Source organism: Bos indicus, chromosome 4, assembly GCF_029378745.1.
Source record: "Bos indicus isolate NIAB-ARS_2022 breed Sahiwal x Tharparkar chromosome 4, NIAB-ARS_B.indTharparkar_mat_pri_1.0, whole genome shotgun sequence".
NCBI classification, from domain to species: Eukaryota; Metazoa; Chordata; class Mammalia; order Artiodactyla; family Bovidae; genus Bos; species Bos indicus.
Window position 1 is genome coordinate 104,951,984 of NC_091763.1, and position 13,123 is coordinate 104,965,106.

Below are 13,123 nucleotides of genomic sequence, written 5' to 3' on the forward strand. Positions count from 1 at the left end.
TTTGGTCTGGTGAAAAACATTTTGGACTTCTGACCTACACAGCGATAATTGATTTATTTACTTTATGCCTCTGAATTTGTGGCAACTTATTGTAATAGTTGGAAATTAATACATCTACCAATTTCTTTTGAGATATTTCTTGCCAAAGTTTGCTCTAGAATCTTCATCTGTAATTTCTGTTATTATAATTTGGCGTGTATAGCTGTGTTGATAACATTGCAATATGGATTTGTATTTGCAAAAGGAGTAAAATCAAGCTTATTTCAATCTTAGTTAAAACATCAAAAGATGTGTGCTTTTCCGGGCCCTAATTGTAGCCATACCACCACCTGTTGGCAGTACAGTGTTCCCTTCAGGAGAAATATCTAAGGAAAACACAAGAAATATCCTGCCTTGACATGAAACTGTACCTAACAGATGGGTGGATCATTGATGGGTTTTGTAAATATTGCATGAATCTGGAGCACTTTGAGAAAAATAATACATATAGAATACTGTAGGCTATTTTTTTCTGCACAATCATTGAATACTCTTGTCCCCACCAATGTTATATGATTATTACTATATGTTCTCAAATATGTGGCTAAATATGAAATTCACTGCTCCCTCCAGATCAGAAACAAAGACAAGCTCTCAAAAAACCACTCATGGTCAAAAGTATTGAGTGAGATCAAAGCAGAGAAACACATACAAGCAGCCATCACAGCAAATCCACATGTAAACATCGATGAGAAGGAAATGAATCCACTTTCCTTCTCAACCCAGAGCAGGTTTTGACCCTGTTTGGAGTTCTCTGTGCACAAGCTGGAGAGAGGGGTGCACACTGCTTACTGGTTGCTGTTGCTATGGAAACTGGCAGAGACAAAAGGCCAGGCAAATGAAGGAAGAAGATGACATCTAAGGACTGAAAAACAAAACAAAATGGGGTGTTCTTTCTTCTTCTCTCCCCATTTTGCTACATGACTGTATTAAATGCTATGATTAGAGCAGCGAGGAATGTAGGAAGGAAAACAGGAAGATGGACAAAGGTCAAGGGTTTGCCTTCTCTCTTGTCACTTGTTTCAACTGCATAATCCAGTTCAGGGTTTTCTCTTTGGTTGCCCATCAATTTCCTCTCCTACAAAAGCAAAGAATCGACCCATATGTCGGAAGGCAAAGCTTTCCTTTCTCTCTAGGGAAGGAAGTGTGACTATCAGCTCAGTATACAGAAGCACTTTCTACCGTGGACTGCCTGCCTGCCTTCTCTTTGGGGTATTTTCATCTCTAGAGGTCAAGGCATGGCAGAATGACCCAAAGGTCCCAGGCACTTCTCCTGTCTAGTGATTCAGGACTGTCATTTCAGTCATTTGATTTAGGGGAAATGGGACTGAGTTTCAAATGCATCTCTTTTTATCTAGGAAAAAAAACATACCCTGAACCATATGATTGTAAGGCTCCTTTTCTGGGAAGCCCTAACATTCCCTCTGCCTTTTCATTAGCCCCATTCTACTTGATCTGGGGAATTTCCTTCACTTTGGGGTTGCAGTGACTTTTTGCCACTTTTGAAATTAGTCTTGACTTCTCCAGTGTCTTTTAGGAGAAACTCACAAATTACATAAAAAAAAAAAAAAAAACCGAAAAGCTAACAAGAGTTGAAGAAAAGAAGAATAATGGATCTAGAGATGTCATTGGTTCCAGCCTTTTATTTGTTGGATGAGTGAACCATTAAGTATTTCTCTGCTGCCCTAAATCAGGATGACTGGAGCCCCATGTTAAAAGTCTTGCTCATAAAATTCATTTTCCTGGAGCCCCTTCTCAGACCTCCTGAAGTAAGGAATCTTGGGATGGGCCTAAGGAACCTGCTCATTTAACTCCCATTTTATCCTTCAGATCAAGTTGCACCTATCAACCTAGGTCTTCCTGGCAACCTTCAGGACGGCCAGAGTCTGAGATGGTGCTCATTAAGCTGGTCCGCTGGCTGATAAGGAATCTCTTTTGGGTAAGCTGAAGCAAGTCTTTGTCTCTTGGGCAGAGAGAGGAGCAAGCTCAGAGTCCACTTTAAACAAGACTCTTCTCACAGATGGACGACTCAATCATTCCTGGTTTTTTCTGTTTGAATTTCTGTGGGCAGTGATGTGTGAAAATGCCCTTACCTACCTCATGTTGTGTCCGTCTCCAGTTTCTCTCAGCTTGATTGACTCTTCTGCCCAGCCTGGTAGGTTCTTCACACTGTGGGGTCTGTTATACATACTGTCTATCCTGATGGAAGGCCAGCTTCCTGCCATCTGTCTGTCAGTGATCACATGGCTGTCCATCACATGTGGCTGTCCCACTTAGACATTCTGTATCATTGGTTTGCAAACTTTAGCTGCATCAGAATCACCTGGAGTCTTGTTAAAACACGGGCTGCTGGGCCTGTCCCAAGGGGTTCTGATTCAGAAGGGCTGATTCAGATGAGGCCTGGACTGTGCATCTCTGACAGTGGTGCTTGCTGAGGCTGGCACTGCTGGTCCAGGGACCGCACTTTGAGAGCTGCTGTCCAGTGTTTTACGCTTCGTGGCTGGACCATGTAGGCCCCTTAGGGAGTCTGATTCATCTCTGTCCCGTGCACTGCCTCTGACAAGGCCACGCACGATAAGTGTGTGATGCTGAATGGGACAAATGAAATGAGACACCTCTCTGACCTCAGACTAGTCCTTGGATTCTGACTGTGAGCTTCCAAAGCCAGATGGCCCCCCAGAGAGTCCTAGCTGGCATTCCCCAGATCCAGCTGGGGCCTATTGTTGGACTCATTGGCAGCCACAGAATCTAAGGCCAGATTGGTGCCAGGGCTGCTGACCTTCCCACAGCTGCCCGGCTCAGACTCAGGCTTGTTATAGGCCACAGCTGTGATGGGAAGATTCCTTAAGCTTCTGTGCTCCAGCTTGTCCTTTAGAGACAACCGTGGGGTCAGCTGCCCAAGCTCTGGATTCCTGTCTCATCCTCTGAGTGTCTGTGGTCTGGGCCTGGGACTCCTAAACCTTTCTGAAAGTGAATCAATGAAAGTGAAAGTGTTAGTTGCTCAGCCACCTCCGATTCTTTGCGACCACATGGACTGTAGCCTGCCAGGCTCCTCTGCCCATGGAATTCTCCAGGCAAGAATACTGGAGTAGGTTGTCATTTCCTTCTCCAGGGTAATCTTCCCTACTTAGTACAATTCAGACTGTCTCATCCTCTACAGTAGGAAAAAGTAGAGTTAGCGTCTAAACCACCACCACCACACCAAGTCTGAAAGTACTGTGTGTATTTGCTCCTCACAGATCTAAAGTTCTGTGCTCTGATGTTAATACGTAGGTGACGTTGCCTAATAATGAACACATCAACAGCTACAGAAGTTGGATTATCTCACTGATCTTCTGTGCTGTAAAGTCCTGTAAATCCCATTTCACAGACCAGGATGCTGAGGCCAGAGTGGTTGAGTCACTTGTCTGTGGTCAGAGTTGGAGGCACTCACTGCTCTCAGGTGTCTTTGACTTCATGTTCCAATGCAGAGCTTGGCCCTTCAGACACCAAGCCTCAGATGGTGTTTTAAGGGATCCAGCTTCTATCGAATTCCACTCTGCAATGAAGAGTTATGAAGTTTCATTTTAGAAATTGTTTTTGATTTTGAAAAAAAAATTTAATGTGATTTTAAAACTTTTTTGAAGTCCTGGATTTTTTAAGTCTTAGTCTTAGAAGGTAGGATGAAGTATAAAACCAGTTAAGATGTATTGGGTTGGCTAAAATGTTCATCAGGCTTTAAATAAAAATATAAGACATATTTTTCTTTTTTTTCATTTTCACTAAGAACTGTATTGAATAACGTTTATTAACCAAATGAACTTTTTGGCATTCCCAATCTCTGGGAATGCCCAGAGACTCACATATCAGTTTGAAAACCACTGGACTGGGTAAAGACGGTGAAACATGGGGCACGAGAAGGCCTGGGTCAGCCAGTGGCTCTACCACCTGCTGTGAGACCTGGTGCAAGTCAGCAAGCTCCTCAGGACAGGACTCAGTTGCCTTGGTTATAAAGTCACAGAAATGGACACGAGTCCTCCCATGTCTGTGACTGTGACCTTGATTAATGAACTTGAGCTGATGGCTAAAAAAAATTAAAAATAGGTTTTACTTTTATGAAGTGATCAAGTGTGAAAGTTGCTTAGTCGTGTCCAGCTCTTTGCAACCCCATGAACTATGCAGTGCATGGAATTCTCCAGGCCAGAATACTGGAGTGGGTAGTCCTTCCCTTCTCCAGGGGATCTTCCCAATCCAGGGATCGAACTCAGCTCTCCCACATTGCAGGCGGATTCTTCACCAGCTGAGCCACGAGGGAGCTAGTCATAATTAGTACGTTACGTACACCTGTGTTATGAAAAAGAGTTTGGAGAGAAATTATGTCCTAAAGTAAAAGGTCTCAAACACACTGTCACTGACATTAGTACTATTTTAGGGTTCCCTTTCCCCACGCTTTTCCCATTTATGGATAGAAGACAGCTATATTTTAACCCAACCCTGGTCAAATTGGCACAAATTCATTATCAGTAGTACCTGAATGAATAGCAAGTTACTTATCAAAAGCCCCCACTTTTACAAATACATTTACAGCGGAGGTTGATAATTCCGTGATAAAAATCTTTGAACACGAATGTCAGTGGTTTGAGCAGTAAAGATTTTTCAGAGATTCTGGAGAAGTAGGGCTTTGCCTTCCACCTTAATTCTGTCTCCTGTCCTTACTTTTCCAGCGTGTGACCTCTTTATTTGACAAAATACAGGGGAAGTGACACTGTTGCAGTGAGTGATAGATTTGTCTTGGTGTAAGCCATGGTGCAGGCATCAGGGCCATGTTAGCCTTTTATAGTTAAGTTTTGGGAGATCTTGTCCAGATCCACACTAGGTAATGGTTTGGTACAGACGGTTAGTTTTTGCATAGAAGATGGTGACCCAGTGTGACCAGGAAATTCATATTTATCTTATAAAGAAAAAAACCTGAAGAGATTAGCTTAATTAAATATTAAATCAAATTATAAAGGATTATTTAAAATACCTTTATTGATTATTTTATAGTAACTACCACTTTTACCAGGAGAATAGGCCTTTTTAAACTTTAAGGGGGCTGTTAGCCAAATGAGGCTTGGAATTTGGGCATCTCATCACCACCTGGTGAGTGATGGTAAGCTCACTTTGCTTTGTTACATGTGGTCCAGATCTTACCCACTTCTTTACTTTAGTCAAAAGTAACTCTTCACAAAAATAGGGGATATGGAAAACAGTAAATCATGCTGTAGAAAATCAGCTAGAAAAATACTAAAATATACAGGCTTAGGACAATTTGGCATCCTTTTTAACAGTTCTTTGGTGTTAAAATTCTAAAAGACACATGTGCCCCAGTGTTCACTGTAGCACTATTTACAATAGCCAGGACATGGAAGCAACCTAGATGTCCATCGACAGATGCATGGGTAAAGAAGATGTGGTACCTATAGACAATGGAATATCACTCAGCTATAAAAAGGAGGGATTTGAGTCAGTTCTAGTGAGTGGATGAACCTAGAGCCAATTAAACAGAGTGGAGTAAGTCAGAAAGAGAAAAACAAATACCATATATTAATGCATATATATGGAATCTAGAAAAATGGTACTGACGAACCTATCTGCAGGGTAAGAACGGAGATGCAGACATAGAGAATGGACTTGCGGACCCAGTGAGGGAGGGAGAGAGTGGACGAATGGAGAAAGTAGCGGCAACATATATATACACACACTGGCGTGTGTAAAGAGGATGGCGGCTGAGAGGTTGCTTATAACACGGGCAGCTTCACAGTCTGGTGCCCTGTGATGACCTAGAGGGTGAAATGGGGGAGGGGAGGGGGTCTCAAGAGGGAGGAGATATGTGTATATTATGACTGATTCCAACCATACGGCGGAAACCAATGCAATGTTGTAAAAACTAAAAACCAAAAAAATGTACAGATGAAAAGAAAAACAAAAACAATTCTTGGGTGTTATCCATCAGCCCTGGTATTATCACCATAGTTTCTCCTTTCCTAATTTATCTAGAATGTCACCTGAAGAGCAATTCTTCTTGGGACAGTACCCATCTCCAGGACTTGATACCAGCTTTATGTAAGTCTGCTTGTTGATTAGCACCTTATGAGTGGAAATCCCATGTGACTCTCTGCATCTCCTCCCTGTCCTCACTCCAGCCACCCTGGATATAGGCTGTGACTATCTCTGTGTACACATACATGGATAGAATCACATTTTTAAAATTAGAAAATAAATTTCCATTAGAAAGTAAATTCCTTAGGAAAGTAGATTCCTAAGGAAAAGGGAGGTGTTTCCTGCTCCATTAGGAATCTTCTAGACCAGGTCTGCCTGGGTTTTCCGTGAAATTTAAATATAGGATGGCAGAGAGTCACGCTCTTCTGAGTAGATTCTGAAGTTAGGATGTCAAGTAAAAATCCCTCCGTGGAGACTACTTTGGGTGATGCCATGTGGCAGGTCAGCATGCAGTCTTCCAGGTGTCCAGCAGAGTCTGGTTTCCCTTTAGCCCAGAAAGAGACAGATGTTTGCTCAGCCAAACATCAGATGCCACAGTTGGTTTGTGTTGAGAAGCCACACTGCGCAAAAACACTTCTCATTAAGGACCAGCCTCACACACTCTGCGCAGCGAGATGCTCCTATCTGAGAGAGCCGTGGTGACGGGATGCGGCTCCAGGGCCAGCAGGCTTCCGGCTCTGGTCCAGCTCACCCCCTCGTGCCCTCTGCAGAGTCTTGGCACACGCACCAGCTCTTTCTCACTCTCCATCACTTCTCTGCCTTCTCCTCTCTCCCCTCCTTGTCCCCCTCCCCTCCCCTACTCCACCCCCCACACCCCCCACCCCGCTGCCAGCAGTGAAATGTGCGTATAACCCCAAGACAGAATGCCCTGACAATCTTGTCTTGTCACTGTTGTTACCCAGGAAAGACAATTTCACAAACAGCCTCTGTCATAAAACCTTTCAAAATGTAATTTCCAAAGGTCCCTATCTAATTAACCACAGAAGGTTTTAAGAACAATATTTACACGAGTTGGAAGAGAAAAGGATTTTTTAAGAGACCTAGCCACATTTAGCAATAAGCTGCATATTCTGTTGCATCCTCTGAAATTTTTATTATACTAACCAGGTCTTTTCATTTTGTTTTGTTTTGTTCTTAGTGTTCGCTAAAGTCTTGGCTTTTGCTCTAGTGAGTTGTTTTATTTATTTTTGAAATTTGTTTCTAAGTGTCTAAAACTTTTGTTTGTTTATTTTGGGCTGTTCTGGGTCTCCGTTGCTGCGAGGGCTTCTCTCTAGTTGTGGAGCACAGGCTCTGGGTTAGAAGCCTGGCTTTGGTGGCCTTTAGTTGTTGAAGCTCCTGGGCTCTAGAGCACAGGCTCAGCAGTTGTAGCACCCAGGCTTAGTTGCTCTGAAGCATGTGGGACCTTTCCTGGATCAGGAATCAAACCCATGTCTCCTTCCTTAGGAGGCTTCTTAACCACTGAGCCATTGGAGAGGGCTTCCCTGGTGGCTCAGCTGGTAAAAAATCCACCTGTAATGCAGGAGACCTGGGTTCGATCCCTGGGTGAGCCACCAGGGAAGCCCTCTAGATTTTGAAGTTGTTTTGTTTCACATAAGAATAAGATGACAGAACCAGTGAATCAAAACTTCTTCTGAAATAAACCCAAATTGTGTAAAGGTCTTCTAAAAGCACATCTGAAGGGAGGGCGTACATCACATTTATCGTGTCTGTCAAATGGGTGTTGTCTTTTCTGGGGACAGGCAGGACAGTGAGGAGGTTGCAAACGAATGGCTTTCTGGCTAGGGAGTCAGATCTCTGGAACTTCAGAAAGGGTCTCTGGGCCATCCTGGCAAACTGTCATTTCGGTAGGGAGCAGCCTGAAATTAGTTAATCTAATTTAGACTGTGAGAAAAATGCAGCCATTTCAGAGAAAGTGTGGATAATTTCAGGGTGAAAGCAAATTCTAACTGACAAGAATATCTCCAGCCTAGTTAAGCTAATGAAACCTTAACTAGGTTATGACGAAATCAGAAGATGAGAGTTTGAAATGGACCTGGGAAGAAAAGGAGCAATTTCAGATAATGTGTCTTACTCTGGATGGAAGACTGATTTTTGTCTGGAAAAGAATAGCTTTAGCCTAGTTAAGAGAATGAAACATTAACTGGGTTACAAAGCCATCAGAGCATGCATGAGCAGAACTGACACCTTGAGACTTGTCAGAATCCTGTTAAAAGAGTGACCCATGGAGTTCCTGACAGGGGATGGGGACAAGATACCACTGATGGATGGACCGCGCCTCGTTCCCACGTGACTGACACACAGGCAAAGAAGAAAGGTCTGCAGATAGTTATTTGAAGATATTTTGTAAGTTTTCCCACCAGATTCTTCACTTTATTTCATAGCTAATGTTGTTCTTGGTTCATAGATAATAAACAATTTAGCTTTTATTTATAAACTGGAAGTGTTTTGTATTTTTTTAAGTATTTCTGATTTATATTTTCTCTTTTTCTATCTTGCTTAAATTTTTAGATTGCCAAAACCACATATTTTTAAGAGTATTCACATGGCCTGTCTCACCTTCTCTTTGGTGAACCCACCTATCTCTGGCTAGAACAAATAACTGAGGGTATTCATCGCTCAGTCGTGTCCAACTCTTTGTGATCCCGTGGACTGTAGCCCACCAGTCTCCTCTGTCAATGGAATTCTCCAGATAAGAAAGCTGGAGTGGGTTGCCATTCCCTTCTCCAGAGGATCTTCCAGATCTAGGGATCGAACCTGGGTCTCCTGCATTGCTGGTGGATTCTTTGCTGCCTGAGCCACCAGGGATGGATTTTCCTAAAAGCAGACCTCTCACGGGAGAAGCTGAACAGGGAAGGAACCAAGACACACATTAGATCAGGCTCCAGAAAAACTCAGATGGGCAAGGTCATATTCAGACATTGAACATACATGTTCAGAACTGTTACCGTGTTCTTGGCATTGCGTGAGGCAATGATGATGAACAAAACAGGCAAAGGTCCGCCCTTGTGGGGCTTAAATTCCAGTGAGGAGAGACAGGCAAGCAATAAACAAAACAAGTAAGTCAATTATCTGCTGTCAGAAGGTGTACATTGCTATGAAACAAAGAAAAAATACAGCAGGGTGAGAGTCAGGAGTGCTGGGTGTCGGGGTGGGGCACAATGTGGTGTGAAGCCTTGCTCATGGCCTGAGTCAGTAGCCACTATTCTCAGATCCATGAGTAAGAATTAATCTACCATCCACCCATCAATTTGTCCATCCATGCAGTGAGACTAATTGGATACCTGGCACTGTTCTGGGCATGAAGATCCAGAGATGAGTAAGACATGGTTCCTACCTTCAAGATGTCACAGTGAAAAAACAACTAAGACCGGTGACTACACAACTACGCTCTGCCTCTGAGTAACTTCATTCAGGCTCTGCTGGGATCCTTCATCAGTGAGGCTTTTTTTGGTCATCTCACCTAAAATGCCTTTCTATTCCCTGACTGTGCATTATTTTACTTTATGGTGCATATCACTCCTGGCATTGTTATTATTTATGTTTTAGTCTCTCCCACTAGAATGCAGCCTCTGAAAGGAGACATGTTGTTTTATTCATTGCTGTATCCTTATTGTTGTTGTTGTTCAGTCACTAAGTCATGTCTGATTCTTTGCGACCCTGTGAACTGAGGCACGCCAGGCTTCCCTGTCCTTCACCATCTCCTGGAGTTTGCTCAACTCATGTCCATTGAGTTGGTGACGCCATCAACCATCTCATCCCCTGTTGTCCCCTTCTGCCCCTGCCTTCAATCTTTCCCAGCATCGGGGTCTTTTCCAATGAGTCAGCTCTTCACATCAGGTGGCCATAGTATTGGAGCTTCAGCTTCAGCGTCAGTCTTTGCCCAGCTTAATTTAGAAGATGCTTAATAAGATTTGTTGAATGAATGAATAAATCAATAAAGTCCTATAGAAGAGGGATACATTAAGTATGGGGTTGCTGACCCTGTATCTCCTAATAAAGTAGTGAGTAGAAAAAGCAATATTAACATAAGATCCCCTGGAAACCATATAAGGAATGATTAAAAATAATATTATAGTAAGAAAATGTAAGATATTTCTTACTAGGTTAAAATTTTTTAAATTATGAAATATTTCACACAAACAGAAAAGTGCATAAAATATCCGTATACATCATTACATGGGGTTTTGTTTTATTTTTCTGACACACACACGCACATACATACACCCTTATACATCCTTGAAGGTTTTATAATGCTTCAGGCCTAAGATTCAAAATAGCAATGCTTGGTAACAAATACCCCCTGGTCACTTGAAAACTATAAAGGTCTTGTCCATCCCTCAGAGAACTTCCCCTACCCCCAACAGTGGTGAAACCATACCTGGGTACTCCTACAACATATGGTCTGTGTACCCTCTGGAATCCTTTTGAGCAAACCTTATAACCATGTGGACAATGGATGATGTGGTATACACTGGGGTTGCTGTTAGTGGTGGGGCAGCCATGACTCTGCATCTCTGGAAGTGGTCTCTGGAGCAGTTGGAGCACCAGTTTCCTTCAAAGTAGGGAGCCAAGGAAGACTGTCTCTTTCCTCTTACAAAAATAGTCTATCCATACCTTTCGCTATAAGTAATTCCCAAACTCAAGTGGCTTAAGGCAACAGTTATTTATTTAACTCACAAGTTTTTGAGTTGGCAATGTGGGCTGGGCTCAGCTGGGCAGTTCTTCTGGTCTCCAGGAGCTCACTCAGATATCTGCAGTCAGCTGAGGTTGACTGATGACCGCCACTTGAATGGCTGGTCCAGCATGGCCTCAAATGGAATAGCTGGTCTCTGTTCCTGTTGATTTCCCACCCTCCAACAGGCCAGCCTATGCTGGTTCAAGTGGTGGCCATGCAAGGTTCTGAGAGAAAGCAGCAGTGTACAAGTCCAAGGTCACTTCGGCTGGATTCTCTTGCACAAAATAAGTCACAAAGATCCAGTCTAGATTGAAAGATGGATGTGGGAACAAACTTCACTCCTAGATGTCATTTTTTTTTTTCAGTCTGAAAATGTTCCTGATTTCATGACCTTTTTGAATACCTCCTACCTTTAGATCCCTGAACTAGGCACTCAGCTGATATGTCCCACCTTCGAGGTGCTATTACATAGGCAAATAAGAAACTTGAGAACAACAGAATTCATGGAAATGCGCCATGCTGGATATGAGAAAAGAAAGAACCAAGAATGGATATGATGCAACCTTGTTCTTGAGGCATGCACAGTTGTTTCCAGATCACGTAGCGTTGTTTCCCGTAGCTCACTCTCCCTGTGGATTTAAGCACAAAGTCCTGGGGATTTCACTTTGACTTGCCTCCTGGAGGCATCTCTTCCACCACCACCTCGATTCAGTTCTCTTCATCTGTTGCCATGACTACAGCACAACCTTCTCGCTAGTCTCCCTGCCTCAGTTCCTCCTTCTCTGCCAGGCTTGGCTAAGGCTACACTACTGCCAGAATGTCTTCTAACATGAACATTTGGTCATGTCACTCCCCTGTAAATAGTCTTCTGTGGATCGCCCCCAGCCTAAAGGCTTGCAGCTAAAGAGTCTTCTGTGCCATGCAAGACCCTTTCTGAGCTGGCATTCCATTACTCCACCATCTCACATTTTATTCTTGAGCAAAGCCAAACCATTGTTACTTTTGTGAATATACTAGTCTTTCTCAAATCTTTTGCCTGACATATGCTGTTCCCTATGACAAGAACAACCTCTCTCCTGCTTGACTGCCTAAAGATTTTGACTTCCTTTGAGGGTAGGTTATTTTTAGAAAGATACCTACATTTTTTAGACGCTGTATAAGAAATTCAAAGCAGATGCTATTGCTGCTGTCTCTGACTTCAGACTTCTATTCCTCCTTCAACTGTGTGCCCCACTGCTCCTCCCTGTTGGAATCATACTGCGTGGCTTTGTCTCTCCTCATTACTATTGTTTTGTTTACTATCCGAAACATTTAGGGCAGCACCCCATTCTTTTCAACTTTTTAAAATCTAGCAGTTAGCAGTTAATAAATATTCATTAAACAAATGAAGTCAAGACAGAAAGGAGTGAAAATATGAAGTTCATTTAAATTTCATCTATGGACAGGCGGCAAGGTATTGTATACTGCTCCCTGGACTTGATGCCAGAAGTTGTTGCTATATTACTTCACAGCCAATTGACCTTGAGGAAGTCTGATTCCTTCTTAGAAGTCTCCATTTCCTCATTAGCTAAATAAGAATAAACCTACCATTTACCTCATGGTGTTAAGACAGTCAAGTGAGAGAATGAAATGTGAGCATAGAGTTATTAGCAAAACTGAGAACTAGCCCTAATCCTTAAGCAGGTTTTGAGGAGTCTTTCCCTACTGATTTGCTCCACAGTTTATGATCCATGACTTGTAAATCTCTAGTAGGTAATAGCAGTATATATGCTTTGAGTATTAATATATGTTATACTTTGGATTTAATACTATATTCTAAACTCTGTAGTTTTTGTTTTCTTTTTTATAATAAGCTATGGGAAGCCCCAAGCTATAATAAGCTATCCTCAAAGAGCGTTAAAGAATTCATGGTATCACAGAAATAGGCTAAAGTCAGTGGAAATGTTTTGGTGCCATGATATTTATGTTATACATAGTCAGTCCTCTTCCACTTCCTGCCATGACCCTAGGACCTCAAGTTTGCTATGCCATTCAGTTCTGGTAAAATAATGAAGCAAACTTCTAATCCCTGTATAGTCCAAGAAAATGAGATGTTTAGTCGGGGTGGGGGGAGGAGGTGGGCGGAGAGAGAGAAAGAGTGTGTGTGTGTGTGTGTAAGTAGGGGGAGAGGGAATCCATAAGTGCATACATAAATGCTTGAGAGTTAAATTATTTTCATTTATGGGTTTTTAAAAAATATTTTTTGTATCCCCTACCTACCTATTCACCCAATTCTCTCCATTATTGACCTCCAAAACCAAATCTTTTTAAGCCTTAAGGGGCTTATTGTGGCAAGTCATCTGTATGTCCCACTCTCTCCACCTAGGTTCACTTAAATGGTTTCTATGG

At 42.6% G+C, this 13,123-nt stretch overlaps 1 protein-coding gene across 2 annotated transcripts in view; it reads left to right on the forward strand.

The window, feature by feature from the left end:
- The window catches only part of TMEM178B (transmembrane protein 178B), a 415,372-nt gene that overhangs the window by 271,531 nt on the left and 130,718 nt on the right, over positions 1-13,123 (forward strand). The gene's annotated exons all lie outside the window — the stretch shown is intronic.